The sequence below is a fragment of the Topomyia yanbarensis genome, chromosome 2 (genome assembly GCF_030247195.1).
Source record: "Topomyia yanbarensis strain Yona2022 chromosome 2, ASM3024719v1, whole genome shotgun sequence".
NCBI lineage: Eukaryota > Metazoa > Arthropoda > Insecta > Diptera > Culicidae > Topomyia > Topomyia yanbarensis.
In genome coordinates this window covers 346,434,606-346,452,900 of record NC_080671.1, presented here as the reverse complement: position 1 = coordinate 346,452,900, position 18,295 = coordinate 346,434,606, and the positions used below count along the sequence as shown (strand labels likewise).

The window sequence follows — 18,295 nt, the reverse complement described above, 5'->3', positions numbered from 1 at the left end:
CGTAAGATCTTTTGTGCTTACGTTTTCTGATGTAGCTGACGTTAAAGATATGAAGTCGAACTTTTTTCACTTTTTTGTGTGTGTGATTAATCAAAATTATTTTATGAAATTTCAGCAATAGGACATCACCTTGACCCGTATCCTCTAGCTGAGTTAACTGTCAAAAACGCAAATCCATGTGCCGATGATATTGTCAAACAATGACGATCGATTTGGGTGATAAAAGAAGCATATTATTCTTCTTATAATGACCCAATTGATAACAATCGCCGACAAAAGCAGTTTTAAGGCCGATACATATTGTAGCAATCACCCTTGTTTCTTTTCAATCGTGGTCAAATCGTTGAAAAGATTTGTTGGCTTTTGGTGATCTGATGAGCGCAGATTCGTGACCTCCTGTTAAGTATTATATTAGTTCTTCAGTTCATATGTGGCATTGTCCCAATTTCATTGAGTGTAGTGGACAAACTAGAATGACCCGTACATTGACTTTATAAGAGTACCAACAAACTGGAGCGTCCAATAGAATAAAACTAAATTTTCTCTTTCGCTTGTAATCGAATCGAATACGAAGAGTCCAACATTGGCACATGTTTTATCAGTTTTTACTCAAAACACTTGTTTGAGACAGCCGAACGTTCCATGCCTTTTCCCTCTTTCGGCGATTGTGACTCACACGGAATAAACAATCTTACCCAAACATCCATATCAAGCCCGAAATCACCCAGATTTACTTTTGTCCCTCCAAACCATCCGCAATCGTTACAAAAAAACTGCTCACGTCGCACGACCCACCGCTTCACCCTGGACGGGAGTCGGTACGATAACACCACGTTCAAACGGTCCTGCTGATTTATCTCCTTCCCTAACACCGATTTTCCACCCAACTTGGCAGACAAAGTGGTGCGAATGGGGCAGCAGTATCAGGACAATGAAAAACCACGCGCGAGACCAGAATCAGGAATCAGCCCGGTCGAGTAGAAAGATCAAAACAAGAACCGAAATCGGCATGCTCCAATCGTTTTTGTTCCATCTCCTCGGCGGCACAGCACAGCGCAGTCAGTACCCCTACAAACTAGGTAGAGAAGGTCTTCGACAAAGGCAAAACCCGGCAATAATACCACTCATCGGATTACGCTTCAAAGCTAAACAGTGGGGCAAAATTGTGGCCCACTTACAATCCCGAACGGTGCGTTTGTGTCTGTGGGTATGTATGTTTTTAGAACCAGGCAGTAAGGAAGCAAAACGAAAACCTTTCCTTCCGCTTATCGTTCTCAAACCGCAGCCGGTTGTTCCGCAGTGCAATTTTGTTTTTCCCGTTCTCCCTTCGTAACACAAGCCCAAATGATAATGGCTCGTTTCGCTATCAGCAGGCAGCGCGCGCGAAAGCTTTTGTAAAGGTGAAGGTAACGGACCGACGGTGTGCGGACAAAAGAACTCAAATGTATGCGAGAACGAACGATAACGATAAGACCGATCGGACAAACGCGGCTGCCATGTGGTAGCCCGGATATGCTACACAGTTTGTATTTCGCGCTAGGTTGCTGTCGGGTAGTTAGATTTGGCTGGTGGCATCCTGGAGTAACTTATTGGTTTTCATTTCGGGATTGTAGTTTGCAACTATTTATATCCAATGCCGGGAGATGAACATTGATCCAATACCAACGTGGGTTGAACGTTATCCTGAAATAAATTGAGAAACTTCAAAATTCCAGGATCATCAGCAATGATAGATTGAACATGCTTACCCAAATCTCGCTATTCCTGAGAGCTGTCGTAACCGTTGACTGTATCAATTATGAGCAAGTTTTTCCGCGAAATTTAGCTGACGTCAAAGCGCACAATAACCTTTCCGGTGCAGATTGTATTCGTCACATATCAAACAGGTCGTTGTTGTTATTTTCTACCGAATCGGATCTATCTATCACTGCACACGTTTGTTGCATCATCGTTGGCCTCAATTTACCGCCGAATCAAAGTTGACCCCTCTCCCCTTCTTCGGCCGGCCACGGGCACGGAGAAAGAGTCAGGGAAGGCCAGAAAACAAATAAAGTGATTCCATAACAAAATAATGCGAAAAGCAACGGAGACCTGATAGAATCGGGTTTCGGTTTTCTTTTTCGCTTCCCCTCTGCAGCGTTCCTTCGCGCTACTACATTGTATAATATAGGTACTGCGAGCAAGGTCCTTTCTCCGTTCTCGAACGCTTCCCAGCAGTACTGCAAAACGGGCAGGGAATCTACCGAAAAGAAACCAGCGGAGTTGATTCGATGAGTGACTTTTACTGTTGCTCTTTTTAGGATGCGAATCAGGGAAGGGAAGCAAACCGCAAAGTTAATCATCGTACGCAGCAGATGGCCTTTGTTTTTAGTTACAGCTATGTAGGTATTATGTTCGCCTCGGCTTTTGTCAGGTACATACATACACACATTCCTACGGATACGCTGCAAGTCCAGGATCTTTCGCGCTCTTTTCGATTGCCTACTTAGGTTATGGTTGGGGCGATTTTTTTGTGAATAGGTATACGATGGACGGATAAGTCTGTATCTAATAGTGTAATCATGCCTATCTGAAACAGGTGCTCGACATTAGTCATACACACGTTTAGCATAACATACGATAGGTTTAGTAGACGATTGACAGACCCCCAATGGCGATTGCTTAAATATTGAACTTGTCGTTTTTCATAAAAAAACTGGCGCCAATTTGGTGTAAGTTTTGATACATCGTGTAACAAGTTTGTGTCTGTTACTGACGAGTGGAACACAAAACATTAAAATTTATCTTTTCAAAGTTAGATCTTCTGATGCGCAAATTGATTAATCCATTTGTTTCCTTTTGGAAAGACAAGCTGCATACCTGCAGGCGTTTGGCTTTCATGCCAAAAGACCGTTCGTTTCCCTATTCTAGTCAGCGACCCAGAACGTATGTGCTTTGCTAACCGAGACATCTCTCGGTGCCAGCTAGTTGCGTTAGGTGTTCACACACTTGGTGTGAACTGTTTGGATTTAGTGTCTAAATAGCGTCAATTTGGCGTTAATTTAGGTACATCGTCTAACTGATAGCAGGTTGGTGACAGTTACTGACAAGTGAAACACGATACATGCTTTGATTTGTTAAACATTTTAGCTTTTGGTTGACAGCATTGATTGTGTATTGTCTTCGATTAAAAATATTACATAGCATACTCTTTACTTATACTAAAATCAAAAATTGGATGAACGTTTTTGAAGAGCTGACAGCAAACATCCAGTGGATTATTCTGGCCGCATAGCGTACGATGTGTTGAGCGCCGGAAACAATCTGTAAGCAAATCGAAGATGAAGAGTCGTTGCAAAAGGATTCGCCTATTTCGCAGCGTAGCGAGTTTGATGAGAGCGCAGCGATCTTCGTACGGGGGCAGTTGTAATCGATTTTGCCAGGGCAACCGACGAAAGGCAAACCTGATGAAGTTCTTCTGTACCCGCTCAAGACGATTAATGTGGGCGGTATGATACGGGGCCCAAACGGTAACTCCATATTCCAGAATACTGCGTACCCGTGCGATGTGTAGAGATTTTAGACAGTAAACATCATTGAAATCACTAATGTTGTGCTTGATGATTCCAAGTACAGCGTAGGATTTAGCTATGACAGAAAAAACATTTGCAGGGAACCGTAGTTTACAGTTGAGAGTGATACCTAGATGCTTGATGGATGCGACTCCTTCTACAGGAGCAAAACACATCAAGTATTCGCATTTCTGGATGTTCACACTCATGCCGTTTCTGTCACACCAATCCATACGCCTTTCGAGGTCCATGTGCAAAGCGCAAAGGTCAACAATAGTTTTTATAACACAGTGCCTTTTCAAATCATATGCATACATGACTTTAGTCGACGACAATTCACTGTAGAGGTCGTTCACGAAGAGTACAAAAAGAAAAGGTCCAAGATGACATCCTTGAGAAACACCTGATGTAATGTGTAGTGTAGCTCCATGTCACACCGAGGCGCTTTGGTTCGCAAGGTACGAGGAGATCCAATTGGTCAGCCAGTCCGGCCATCCAGTCCGCCTTAGCTTTTCCACAGTAAGCTGATGAGGAACACGGTGGAAAGCTTTCGAGAAATCCATGTACACCGCATCGATCTGTTGTCGTTTTTCCAATTTCTCAATCAGCGACGACACGTAGCCCATCAGACTAGTAGTTGTCGAGCGCTTTCTTACAAAACCATGCTGGTCCGAAGTGATAATGTGTTTTAATGCGGGGTAGATCCAACAACATACTCTCGAAGATTTTAGGGAGGCAGCTCAAGATTGAAATTCCTCTATAATTGGTGACATCATGTACGTTGCCGGTTTTGTGGATTGGAGTTATTAAGGCTTCCTTCCGCTTCGTGGGGAAAATAATCTCAGTAAGAGAGCGATTGAATAATAAAGATGCTAGTAGTGCCAAAGATGAAGAGCAATTCTTGATGAACGATGGTTGGTGCTCGTTCGACCCCGGAACCTTGGAACTATTTATCCTTCGAAGATTAGTATGTACCTGATGTTCGGTGAATGATGTTGCACGCAAATCCACGAAGGTGGTAAGTTATTATTTAGCACGTTTTGAACGTTTTGACGAGAATAGATTTGCTGAATCCGCTGGTGACGTTGATGTCCTGTCCCGATAGTTGACGCTTTCCGGGATTCCACCTGAGGACGTTTTGTTCCGCAGGTAAGACCAAAATTGCTTGGGATTGTTCTTCAAGTTGCATTCAATTTGGGAAACGTATGAACGAAAGTACGTTGCATTCATGAGTTCGAATTGTTCTAATTCCCGCACGGACGCTTTATCGGTTTCGCCTCTCGTTCTAAAAAATCGTTCTCGAGCCTTCCTGAGACAATTTCTAAAATTTCGTAATTCTGCATTCCACCAAGGTCGTTTGTTATCCAGGCAGCGCGTGCGTTTCCTCATAGGCACAAATCGTTTAAATATTGATTGCAGTTCGTTATCAAATCTATTCACCGATTTAACGAATTCCTCGTCAAGTGGCAGTCAGCTACCGCTGACACAATATTAAAAATAGGCTGAAGTTCGCTAACAGCAGCTAACGATCATAGTTGATTGTCATGAAAAGTAATCGCAGGAGAGAGTTACTGTGTAGAGCTCGAATGCGGGCTTTAAGATCCAGGCGTCCGTGGATTTGTTAAGCAATCCACCCTGTTCGCTCGAGAGCAGTTCCCCCGGATGACTAGAGTGTCGAGCTATATTAACTGACAACGGTTTTCATAGCTCGGCAGCTGAAGTCTGTTTCGCAAAGAGAGGTGTGTAAAGAAGTGTAAAGCGAACGACTCGGCCTTGGACAGCTTCGATCCTGTTAACTCCGCTATGGTAGTACGGTATTCCACATAACAACAATATTCTAGTGTTGAGCGATTCATTGCGCAATAGAGCTAAAATCTATACGTCCCTAAAGTTTTTCGCTTTTCGGCAGATGAAACTGTCTTGATGTCTTATCCTCGATGTATGAAGTATTTGGTTTGAACGTTAGTACCGAATCCATGATGAGTCCGAGATGCTTGACGTGAGAATGTCTTGCTATACTCGAGCCGAAGAAATGGTAGTTAAACTGAATCGGATGGCGTTTCCGGGTGAACGAAACGATTGAGCATTTACTCGGGTTCAAAATCATTCTGATTAGATCACCCCAGGTACTGAAGCTCCTCAAGTCACTCCGAAGTAATTCGGCATCGGTTTTATCCCGTATTCGTGAAAAAATCTCCATTTCGTTGGCTAAAAAAAGGCGGGGTCCGTGTAATTTGACATTGACGTCATTAAAGTAGAGGAGGAAAATTACTGTGCCGAGGTGGCTTCTTTGTGGGATGTCGGATGTAGCAAAGAATGGTGCGAATAGACAATCTTTAATACCGATTTGGAGTTACCTTCCATCGAGGTAGGAACGAAACTAACACGTCTACGACGAATACCGAGTTTGTCTAGCTTTGCTATTGCGATATCATGGTTGATTTTGTCGAAGGCTGCAGATAGATCCATTACTGTGAGCTGTGTTTATATTGATGTCGCAGTCGTTTACGTCCTATCGAATCCGAAATCAAACAAATCTAGTAGCAGTTTTGCATAGCACTAAGCGATAAGCTGATTTCATCCAGAAGTATTGTAAATGACTACAGCGCAGATGTTTAGGTTGTTGGTTTGAACTCAAACTGCTTGGTATTCTAAACGCATCGCTAAGGGTACGACGTTAGGCTCCAATAGGGTTTTGAGAATCGGTGTAATTTTGAATCGCTTTAGAACGTACAGACCAACACCTCCGTAAGCTTCACTGCCTAGACCTCTGTTCACGGGTAGAGTGCCGAATAAACTGGTAACCAGGTATGCGAATCGGTCCAACGGGAAATGTTTGTGTCAATTTTGTTTCTGTCATTTCAAGCAGAGTACACGTTTATGTTTTGGCTGTCGTCGTTTCTTGGCCACAGATGTTAAGATATCCGATACGTTGGTAAGTGCTAGTCATTGTAGGGATTAATCGTCGGCCTGGGTAGTATTCTTTAGAGTTAAAATTGATTGACAATGGAATTGTCTACCGATTAGGAGTCGTAGAAATTGATGTGAGCTCTTATCTACGGCCTCCACTAGCTGAATCAGATATTTTGTGTCTTCAACTGAAACGTATTGTTGCCCCCAAGAAGTTATTCGATTATTTTCGGCGAAAACCGACTACGTAAGCTTTCTCCGTTTCAGTTTTAGAGCAAGGTTGAAAATCTGGAACGCTTGAAGAAAGACCTGTGTTAGTAAAACTTGGCATCTTTATGACCATTAAAGAAGCTCTAATGAATTTTTTCTTTGACCTCTTGAATGTCAAATATGACGATTATAGAAGGGGATATCAAGCGGTTGCTTGATTCCGAGGATTTCATTGGTAGTCGAAAACATTTTACCAGATAATGAGACATTGTCTTGTAGAGCAAGAAAATATAAGATCCCTTCAACCATGCTTTAGATGTTTCCGTTCTTCTGCTGAGGCACTTTATTCATTACGAATCGACAAATGTTCAGAATTTTGTAGCGAGAATCCGCATGTTTGACGCCGAATTTAATTATTTCAATCTTCATTTTAATATCGTTCATTATCTTTTTTTGTTAGGGGAAACTTTGCCACTGCGACCCCTATTCAGGTTATCTGTTTGCTCTACATTTTACAAATGTCACAAATTGTCCGAATCCAATGTTACATGTTACAAATTGCCCGAATCCAATGTAGTTGGAAGCGAATTGTTTGTTTGTCCACATGTGTCGTCCCAACCGGGTAGTAGATTGTATACTATTCCCCCGAAAATCATTCCCCAGAAAGCCATTCCCCAGAATTCCACTCCCCAGAATATCATCCCCCAGAATATACTATTCCCCAGAAAGTCATTTCCCAGAATGTACCATTCCCCAGAATTCCATACCCCAGAATGCACCATCTCCCAGAAAGTCATTCCCCAGAAAAGTTTAACTTTTTTATAGATTTGATCTTTTCAAATGTACTACTCGTTCCCATTTCCATCGAACGACATTCTTCGATTCGGTCACATTTGAAATGATTTGCATTGTGTTGAAACCGGAAGTTAGGATGACATTATTTATTCCGAATTTAAATAAAGAATAACTAACATTCCCGAAAAATCATTCCACAGAAGCTAAAATACCGATGTGTTATCCCCAGAAAGAACTATTATCCAGAAAACCATATCCAGAATGAACCAATGCTCATAAGTTCATTCCACAGATATAACCATTTCCGAGACATTTTTTTTTGAAGTGGGAAATTTTTTTGATGGTAATCAAAACATTTTTTCATTATGTTGGCCATATTGCTTCCCTCGAAAAGTGTACTGGTAGCAGCATTAGACAATAGCAATATTTTTACTTTTCTTTTAATAATATAAACATACATATAGGACAAATCGTAAAATTCAGTACAGGCATGTTTTTCAGTGCCATTTAACAACAACCATAGAAAGCGGTAGCCCCCTTCCTAGGACCCAAAAGAATGTAACAGTGTTATGTAAGTAAGGTTGTGTGGCGAAACAAAAACTTTGTACATTACCTAAGTCAAGGAGCTGATGCATGATGCACGATGTTAAGCTGGTACGGATAAGCCGTCGAAAGCAGCGGCTCCTCGCAAAAATATCGTAGCGCCAATCCGGCCAAAACACTAGCTACACCTTTTATACACGGTTCCATCCACTCATTTACAAATTAGTCAACCCTCAGGCCCAGGAGCAATTGGTATGGGGGATATACCAATTGCTCCTGGGCCTGAGTGCTTGGAACCGTGTATAAAGGTGTATACTTGTGCATATGTCAGTGGCGCCATAATCGCAAATGCGATAACAGTCCCAACTAATAATATATTCAATTCAAAATGATCGCTAACATTGACGAATAATTGTTGTCGAGTATTATGTCTGTAACTCTGTGCTATAAGTACCATTTGGCGTAAGGTATGAAAATACTTTCGAATGTATTTAGTTCAACCTATTTGAGTAAACCGAGCAATCGGGTGAATCGTACATTTGCGTACGAAACATTCCCAATACAAAAGAAAGATAAATGCTCTAAAAACCCACTAAACCATTTGTCAAAATATGCATTCATTTCGATCTTAATATGGATTCAACCAAAGCTCCAAAGAAGGAATCAACATATATGTTTGAATAAACCGGGCAGACGAAAAGATCACAAGTTTGCGTGCAAGAGTTGCTTGGCGTACAAGTTCAAAGAACTGCTCATGTTTGAAAGAAGGAACCAAGTCCTATGTTCGAGTAAACCGGCTATACGAGAGGATAACAGGTTTGCTTGAGAGAGGCCGCCGCTTTCGAACGGCACATTCTCAGCAGCTTAACACCGCATAAGTTTCTTTAATTAGGTAAGCGTAAACCTTTGGCTTAACCACAAATAATAAATAAAAACCATAACTTTTCTGGGGAATGGGGCATTCTGGGGAATGACTTTCTGGGGAATGACTTTCTGGGGAATGGGGCATTCTGGATAATGGTTTTCTAGGGATTGGTACATTCTGGGAAATGTCTTTCTGGGGAATGGTACATTCTGGGGAAAGGAATTCTGGGGAATAGCTTTCTGGGAAATGGCTTTCGGGGGAATGGTATACAACCGGGTAGTACATTATTATTGTAGCTGAGGATCCGTTTGGGACAGGTAAACCATATCTCGTGAGGCGTCATAAGAAGCATTCCTAAGTATCGCTCCCTTCGAAGAAATAGTACTACACACTGACGGAGAATATGTTCCGAGCTCTCGAGCTCGTAGTTACAAAATCGATAAATGTCATCTTGACTTTTGCCAATTTTTTCATTTGATAATTAGCAGGACAATGTATCATAAATAAACCTGTGATTATACGTAAGTCTTTACGTTTTAGATCCATTAGTTTTCTGGCTCGCGTTGTATCTGGATGTATGAATTTCTTAGCTTGTTGAGCGCCTTCTACGTTACGCCAGTTGTTTAGTAGTTGGTCTCTTGCCCAATCCGCAAGTTCTAGTTTAATGGCACAGGTAGATATACCTAGAAAAGGTTCTGGTCCAACAAACATGTTTGATGAACCAAGCTTGGATAATTCGTCGGCCACTTCGTTACCATCGATTCCTTGGTGGCCAGGTACCCAAAATATCATTACTTTATTCCGAATTGCCAGTGGTTGTAAAGATGTGATGTACTCCCAAACCAATTTGGATTCACATTTCGACGTTCAGTATCTTAGTCTGTTCTGCGAGCTTTGTATTAGATCGGTCCTCGTCAGACAATTTATTCACAATTTATAGAAAGATTCTATCTGCTTTTTATTATTATATCAAACGCTGACGAGTTGTTTCTATTCGCCAACTTAAGTGGACAGATCGGCGATCTTTTTCTTCAACAGTTAACAATTGTCCTGTTCAAGCTAAACACAGACTAAGAGCGCTCCTAACCATTCATGCGACTTCGCAGTCAATATTGTTTCTTCCCCGAAACTTTTTCTCCATATCTCCATCTTGTACCGCATCATTACAGCTGAAGAGCAGTTTTTCTTTTGGCTACCCTGTTCTGCTGCGGACTGCATGACGCTTCTTGCTGCAGCAGGATTTCATAATCTGTCCGGAAACTCTTCAGTTCATTATTGCAATATTCACCACCGCACGTCACCGATCTCACTTGACGTTTCCTACTAAACTGAGTTTCGCCTAAGCTGATATACTATCAGCAGGCTCGTAGCGTGCGGTTAGCCGGGTTGACCTACGCCAAGGGCATCATCCTTATGGGGCGCTGAAATTTCGATCTGTTTTATAAAATAAGAAAGCATGTGTCATAAAATAAGTCAGGGTAGGAGTGCGATGCACAGGCGCACACAAGAAAGAAACCAAAATAAAAACCAAAGGGGCACATAACTAACACTCCACCACTACACGAACATTTTATGCAGAGAATTCAAATTAAAAAGTAGCGAAAATTATTAGACTTTTTTTTGCTTGTTTTCTCAGTATCACAGAAAAAACAAGTGGGGCAGATATATGATCATGGACAGTAAAGCAGGCCACCTCCTTAAAACTGTAGCATAGATCGTGGTGTAGGCTACACGGAAAAATAAAACAACCCGCAGAATAAGTTCTTTTAACTTAAATTTAGGTAGTTTTGAGTCTTGCGTCGCTTTCGCACTTATTAGTGTTGTCAAAAACAAAGAGAGAGATTCGACTCAGTGGAGGCCTTCCATGGAATAAGGTACTTTTGAGTTGTTTGAGGTATCCTCAAAATTAGGTAGATTCAACCTAAATTTAGGCATATTTCACTCAAGGTTGAGTATAAAAAACCTGTCAATGAGTTGTGGTTTTTGCCGTGGTTAAAGGGAAACTACCTTCAACACGGTTTACCTAATTTTACCTTATTCCACGATACCCCGAGATTGAGTCAAAAGAGCTCAACTTTTGGTAGTTTTTCGTATCCTTCAAGATAAATTATCATCGAAAAGACAACTCCATGCCGTACCGTGAGAATTGATTCTCGATGCCGCCAATAGTTCCGCAATATTATAAAGTTCCCAACCAAGGCCCAACCAGCCCTGTACTAAGTTGAATCTCTGGTTGATATGTCACATGGAGTTTTTGGTGTTACTGGCAGCGCTCGAAACTCAAATTAGTTATGGAATTTGTGTTTCGACTGCATCTCATCAGAATCCGACACTAACTTAGTGACAGGACTAAGCAAGAACCAGATTGACGCTAGCTCCAAAAAAGGAGACACTAATAGTCCTGTTACTAAGCTAGTGTCGGATTCTGATGAGATGTAGTCGAAACGTAAATTCCATAACTAATTTAGTTACAGATTTAATGCCTTTAACGCAAAAATGTGGTTTTAAACCATTTTTTCCTTAATGGAAAAAAAAAAGTTTTACCCATATTATTCCCCACTGAAGAAAAATATAGCATAGTGCTGGAGATCCCTTTTTCAACTCGAATGCCTAAGATAAAATTAGGAACTGTTCGCTACGGCTTTGTGTCAGAGCTTCCTCGATCGGTTATATTTAGCGGCATTATACAAAAAAAAACTTAAAAGCTTTTACAAAGAATCTGCCCATAGTTTTTAGGAGCAGTGCGATATATCTCCAGATGGAGGTCATCAGAACCACAGTCTTCCTGAGTCAAGCGAGCGTGATTTGTCGTTCTAGTATTTCTGCAAAAGAATACTTAGATCGTTGTGTTAAGGAACGATTGAGATTGCTCGGGCGCAGTTTGTACACCGAGCCTGGTAAATTCCTAATGCAAGTCATTTTTACTATTTTTGTGCAATTGTCAAATCGAGCCATTGCTACAAAAGGCTCATTTGTTTGTAATTAAAAGTGTAACAGCATAACAGAAAAGCGATACTTGTCGAAGATGACGTACTTCAATGCGAAACCATCCATCCATCGCCAAATGTTACGCGACACGAGATTGAAGGGGCACACCATTTTGTCCCCTCCAGCGCGAATGCCGCTCAAAATCTTCGTTCGCTGGAACAAAATGTCCTTTAAGTAGCGAACCCCGTGTAGAACCACATGAAAAATAACCGGTTCGAATCGATAACTACACCGTCGATCTACACTTTGTGAGCGGGTATGTAGACGTGGTGGTTCTGCATAAAAGGCTTGTGACCAGCAAAATCATTTGCCTGATTTAGCCATTTGATTTTATATTCTGAAATTTCGAGATATTCGCAACGGCTGAATATTTCTCTGTTAACTCTTTCGAAATCTTCCGAATATTCAGGCTGATGTGAAAGAAGATCTCGGATATGGTCCGATCGAGATCAATGTGTTTGATTTTAAACGGAAAATCGGAGTGTTTGGTGGCGAATCTTGTATATTGTCATCTTCGGGAATCTTGGAATGGGACAATTGAAGTGTAAAAGAACCCCAAACCAAGGTTCGTCATCAAGTCCAGGGCATATCTAGAGGGAACTTAAACCATAAACCCACTTTACACATTATTTCGACCATGGCTAAGTGGGTAATAAAGGTCGCCAAGTTCAGTACCAAATTTAATCACAATGTAGATTAGCTAATAAAAATAGTCGCACTCCAAGTTTCTATGTGATATAATAATAGTAGAAAAGCCTTCAAACCACGTCAAGGTACAGTATCATGCCGAGGGTCGTAGAATGGCCTTGCGTCGTTGCGACAATACAATGCCCGACGACAATTCCCTGAAATCTTTAAAGGTTGACATAGACGATTTGGAAGATGTAGTTAAAGCTTGACACAAAATCGCTTTCTCCAACAGTAAATACCCCTTGGAAAAGGATTGCTGCATATAATCCCGTTCCTTCCAAACCTTCCTAAGCGCAAGCGTGAAGATGACCCGCTCGAAACAAAAATTAATAATATTCGTGGAGCCAAGCTGGGTTTGAAACGATAAAAACAGTTTCACCACCTGATGACCTGTTATGGGTCTACTTATCTGTATTCGATCCCAGCACGACAGATGATGAAGTTTGTATACTTGTGAATGATTGTCTGGTGTAGGTTTTGTAACCACGAATAGTTCGTAATGTTCCCAAGGATAAGAATCTCTCATCTCTAAGCTTCAGTACCTTCATAGTTGGCATCACCAAGACTCCGTCCAACGACACTTGGCTGGAGAACATCTACTTTCCGTGAATCCAATAATCCAGCGACCGGGATTGCTGCGAAGAAGAATCCATCTGGTGGTGAAGAGTAATGCCAATCTATTCCGGATAAACTCAGCTTCATGTTCCTCGGCGGGCAACCTCGGACTACCTGACGAGTCGGCGTCTTCTTCTGTATCAGAAAAAGCCAACAAGGGTATATGTCCTTCCGAAACAATACAAGATGCTGCATGCTCTCAATGTAAATTTCACTTACAGCCTGCTGATGAACGTAACTCTACGGCCGCTGTGAATCTTTTTCTTTTATTTTTTTTAACGGGCTGATAGGACTGCAGCTTATAGCTTGAGGGATCTCGGTCCGTCCCGCGAGACAAAATTTGCAAAATCGGAAGGATTAGCGACTGTCCGCCAATTAAACACCGGTCCTCGGGAGGAGGACTAAATTTTGCGCCTGTTTGTCTCGAAGTGTGTAACGTCAAGTTCTCTATTTTGTCTGGTCCAATGTATCCTGCTCCTAACAACGCGTGCTAAGTCGTCAGTGATGCAATTAAAACTCCGCATTGATTTCGTTTCTATTTTCTTCCTGATCTCCTCATGGGTCCCCTATGTCAGAAGTGGATCAATCGACTGTTAAGTAAATTAGAGATCGCAGTCAACTGTGATGTCCGTGAATTTCATACATACATACAAACTATTTGGCGCAAGTTCAGAGCGTGTAACGTCGTGTCATCTAGTCTGTCATCCTATGGAAAATCATCCTACCATCGCCTTGGGGTCAACGTCATATTGGCAAATTTCGCATTGAATCCGCTTCTGTCTCTTCCTAATCTCCATTTTGTCTCTTAGGTCCGAAGCAGATCAATCGACTATTAATTGAAACGTTAAACATACTAGCAGTATTAGTCCTTACTCGCGAATACTTTTCCTTCAACTGTGCTGTTTCTTCTCTATCTTATAACATAACTCGATTAGCCCTGTTCTAGTCAATATACATATTCATTACATTATGGACCAGGCAAACCCTTAATTTTTCTATTATTATTATCCTGAGTAGCTATACCAGTGAAGGTATTTTAGGATTTCGCAAAAGGAATCTCTGCCAATAAAGGCGTAATAAATATTTATCCACTATTAACCATAAAGTTTGCTCGAACCGAAGGTCCACCTGGTTCGACTCGAATAGACCACACCGACCCGAAAGGGTTGCTTATCATTTCTGAGAGCCGGTGTGCTTGGTCGAGTTTAGTAATCATAAGAACAAGTCCTGAATAATTAACTATCTCTTAGGTCCCAGTCCTGCACTCCTTTCCTGAACTAGCCTCATACTCACGATCAAAAGAGTCGACAACTGGAGGGATCCACATGTCCCCCACCCAAGCGAATTGATCAACTTGCAAGTAGGGGCACATATCTACCAACCAGCCAAGAAGACTTCCGAATCAATGAGAATGGACCATGCCAGTCGAAGGCCACAGGCCCAGCGCCATCTCGTACAGTGTCATTGTCATTTCTCAAGATGAGAACCTACAAAGCCTAACTGTTCGTATGTGCTAGTCCGTATAGATTTTGGTTTGCTGAAACGAAACAAGAAAAGCAAAACAATTATGATTAGTATCGTAGCTATAATCAATAAATAAACGATTTCTCCTCTGTTGTCGGTTTCCCTGTCCGCAGTTCTCCCTCCTGTTCCTGATCTGTTTGGGCCACTGGCTCTCCGTTTCCTTGGCCGTCCCGCTCTCCCGCACACATCGTAGCAGGAGAAACAAATGAAAAGACAAAACAAAATGAAAATAAATGGACGTCTGCTATCTGTGCCTAAATTGATGTTGCTTCTCAGTTTTGCACGACCCAGGGGGGACTTGGCCTTGATCCCAATGCTCTGTCACCGATGTTACGTGATATTCGTTATGGAATATTCTTTGTTTGGGGGCCATTCATAAACAATGTTGTACGTTTTTTTATCTCTGATCCGCTGATACGTCTAAAATTCATTTTTAGTTTTTATCTCGTTACGTGACGCTCTTCCCCTATTGTCAATATCCAACATCATTTATGAATGGTGATATATTTAGAGCAGACAATCCAATGAAAAATAGGATTGACAGGATTTTAGTGCGCTCTTGGCGCCTTGTGTCACATCGTCATGTTTGTTATACATACTAAGAATACCAAAGCATGCGATGTGATGACCGGAAGATTAGAGAAGCAACTGCTCCCCTTCCCCCCCAACTCTACGGCCGCTGTGAATCTTCAATGTCAAAAAGAAAATTTTGGTTGTATCGAATTTGTACGCTCAGGTTACTTAGGAAGCAGTATACGTCCTGCTGAAATGGTATTGCTCGTCTCTCAAATAATGGCACCTTACGGGCGTACAGGTTATCAGACGATCATCTTCAGAATGATGTGGAGGAATTTGAGAAATTTAGCCTTGACGCAGAGTTCAATAGTAAATTGACGATTTATTACTAGAACGTCCGAAGCTTACGCGCAAAAATCGATGAAGAATATTCCTAACAATCTCGTTTTCCGATTGCGACATAATTGTTCTCACCGTGACCTGGTTGAGCAGTAAATCACGCGGAGGGGGCGTACTCATTGCCGTATCTATTGCATTGAATATTTTCGTCGATCCAACACTTGTTGACGTTTCGATTGAACAGCAGTTCGTTACACTGAAGCTACCTGACCAGCATCGGTGTAATTCATGCATTCACCACACCGTTAGAGTGATCTACGAATGGACGTAATGATTGCGCATTATTGTTTGTAGATTACAATCAGTCTGGCCTCATTTGGGACACACATGACAATATCGCACCTGTAGTCAATGTGCTTACATTTCTACCGTAAACGTTATCTGTCCGCCGAAACTTGCTATTTTTGAGGATATTCCGAATGATCTTGGTTTTGACTTTCACCGTGCTGATTTCTTGCGACTTGCATCAGCACTCTTTCGTACAGATTGGCATTCACCTGAGCATGGGGAAGATATTGTCTGTGGTGTAATTAATGCCCACTTGGTTGATTGTTACTCTGCGTAGGTCCGCTCGTAAGTCACCGTGGGGTAATGCACATCTACGACTCAGATCTAAGGCACTTCGATTGTATTGCCGTACACGCTGTAGTTTCGCCAAATATTGTTTTGCGCAAGCGAGTAATAATTATCGGTCCTTTTCTTTTCTTGTATCAACGATTTGCTTATAGAAATCTGCGCAATAATCCCCAATAGCTTTGGTAGATCGTGAATTCCAAGCATAAAGAGAACGGATTACCTACTGATATGTTTTTGAAGGAGCACACTGCTAGTCTGACCTCGGAGAAGTGTGAGCTATTCGCCACTCACTTGAAAAGAACATTCAATGATACTATTACATCTGCTGATCGAATTGTGCACGCTTGTAGAGAAACTCCATTAAATATCTGTCCTTTGAGAAGTTTCACGGTTACAGATCGGCAGATTATAGCTGCAATCAGCAAGCTAAAATATTCAGCTATTCCTGGTTTTGACGCCTTCATTTGTTCTTAAGAAATGCGCCGATGCGTTAATTTTGCTGTTGTCAACTCTATTTAACAGTTCCTCCAGGCATTGTCGTTATCCTTCCAACTGAAAAAGATTATTTATGTGTTCAAAAAAGATCGGCGAAATGTTGAAAGCTACAGAGAAATTACATCGTGGTGCACCTGCTTAAAACTGTTTGTGATCATAATGAACGATGTGCTCTCTTCATCCTGCCAGAGCTACATTTCCCCTGATTAAGATTAATCTCCACGAATCTCGCTCAGCTCGTTGTATTCTGCTTCCGTAAGATGGACGCTGGTGCTCAAATTTTCAGCATTTGACAGAATTGACCACGCAACACTTCTGGAGCGGTGTTAATAGGAGTGTCTTTTGATCTGATTCATTGGCTCGTATCGTAGAAACTGTCAACTTGAAGTAAAAATTGGATGCGTGTTCTCTGCCTCATGTTCGAATAACTCAGCTGTTCCTCAAGGAAGTAATTTGGGTCCACTCTTTTTCACACTCTTTATCAATGATCTAGTTACAGTATTACCACAGGGGTGTAGTATATTCTACGCTGATGACGTTAAATATACGAGATCGTCAAGTGCTTCATGGATCGCTTGGCATTACAACAGCTCTTGGATACCGTCAATGACTGGTGCTCTTTAAACTCGCTTACAATTAGTATTCACAAGTGCAAGTGTACTGCCGTTTGGTACGGTCGATATTTGAACCTAGCTCCATAATCAAACAATATGGATAGCCAGAATTGACGCAATCCCAAGAAAATTCATTCGCTATGCATTAAGACGCCTTCCGTGGCAGGACACTAATAATCTTTCGCCATACCAAGACCGCTGTAGATTCTTTAGGCATACACAGGCCTGAAAGAAGAAGGATTGTAGCCCAAGCTGTTTTCGTCGCCGAGATTTCTCTAAGAGAGTTAGATTTGTCGGAACTATGGGCTCAACACAACAACACATATGCACCGGAATGTGTGAATGTGAAATTTGTTGCTGTTGAAACATAGGAATTCCCTGTTCCCTGATCCGATTCGTTTCATGTCTGCCATATTCAACAAAGTGTTCGTGGATTTCGAATTCAACTTGTCATCCACTACCTTTAAGAACCGACTATTGAAGAGTTTCTGATTTGCCAGATATTTACTGACGACATGTCAATCTGTATTTTTATTTGCTGCTTTTCTTTTATATTTTTATGTTTTTATTTACTTTATTGTGTTAGTTTTTGTTATATTTTTTTTCTCTTTATTGTTGCTACAACTTTTGTAATGTGCATGCTACTGAAGATATGGGTTTTTTATGCCAATTTAAGAAGACTTACTCAAATTGGTTTTTCCCCATCCCCACAACTTAGACAAATGCCAATTAGGTCAGATGATAAATGAATAAAAAAGTAGTTCCTCAGCAGGTTATGGAGATCTTCGTCTTTGCTCACTCTGTCATGAGAACCATCAAGAGGAGCTCGACAGGGAGAAAGTCTACTTTGGGTCCATACAGTCCAACCAAGTTTGGATCGGACTGCGATAAGTTCTCCTGCTCTACCCATTCTAGATTCTATTGGTGCCTAGGTGTCAATAAAGTTAATAACGATGAGTATTCCTGGGCGTTGTATCCCATATGAATAGATTGGAAGCTTTAGC

At 41.5% G+C, this 18,295-nt stretch overlaps 1 protein-coding gene across 6 annotated transcripts in view; it reads right to left on the bottom strand.

Annotated features, from left to right (window-relative positions):
- LOC131684162 (trithorax group protein osa) overlaps nt 1-18,295 on the bottom strand; it is a 513,311-nt gene that overhangs the window by 493,644 nt on the left and 1,372 nt on the right. The window lies entirely within an intron of this gene.